We start from the raw sequence: 429 nt of genomic DNA, 5'->3' as shown, positions 1-429 counted from the left end.
GACGCTCGCCATGGGCACCATCGAAATGGCTGAGGTAATGCAGCGACCGCTCGAGGGTGGCCGCATGCTGAGCCTCCATAGCACCATCAGGGAGGCCCCTGCCCACGTGGCTGAGGTCAACATCGCCTCCCTGTCCAGCCAGCCCATCGACATGGAGGACAGCACTCAGCGGGCCGGCCCCAAGGCCCAGTCCCGGCTTCATTATTCAGAGGTGGAGTATGAAGTATTCTTGGATCAGCAGGGCAACTCTGATCCCGAGCACGGGCAGGACCAAGAGGAGGAGGACTTCGCCTTTGAGGAGCCCAAAATGCAGCGCCCAAGGGTAGGAAGATCGCCACTCACCATCAGGCAGCAAGATTCCACCGATAAAGTTGGGGAGTGGCTGTGCAGGTTCCCAGAGTGGGAGGAAGACCTGGACCTGCAGCAGGA

The 429-nt window shown here is 60.6% G+C and overlaps 1 pseudogene; it reads left to right on the top strand.

The window, feature by feature from the left end:
• The first annotated feature begins 4 nt into the window (after positions 1-4).
• On the top strand, positions 5-423 carry LOC107185247 (annotated as a pseudogene).
• The last annotated feature ends 6 nt before the right edge of the window (positions 424-429 follow it).

The sequence above is a fragment of the Myotis davidii genome, unplaced genomic scaffold (genome assembly GCF_000327345.1).
Source record: "Myotis davidii unplaced genomic scaffold, ASM32734v1 C62286222, whole genome shotgun sequence".
NCBI lineage: Eukaryota > Metazoa > Chordata > Mammalia > Chiroptera > Vespertilionidae > Myotis > Myotis davidii.
This window is presented reverse-complemented; position numbering and strand designations above follow the sequence as displayed.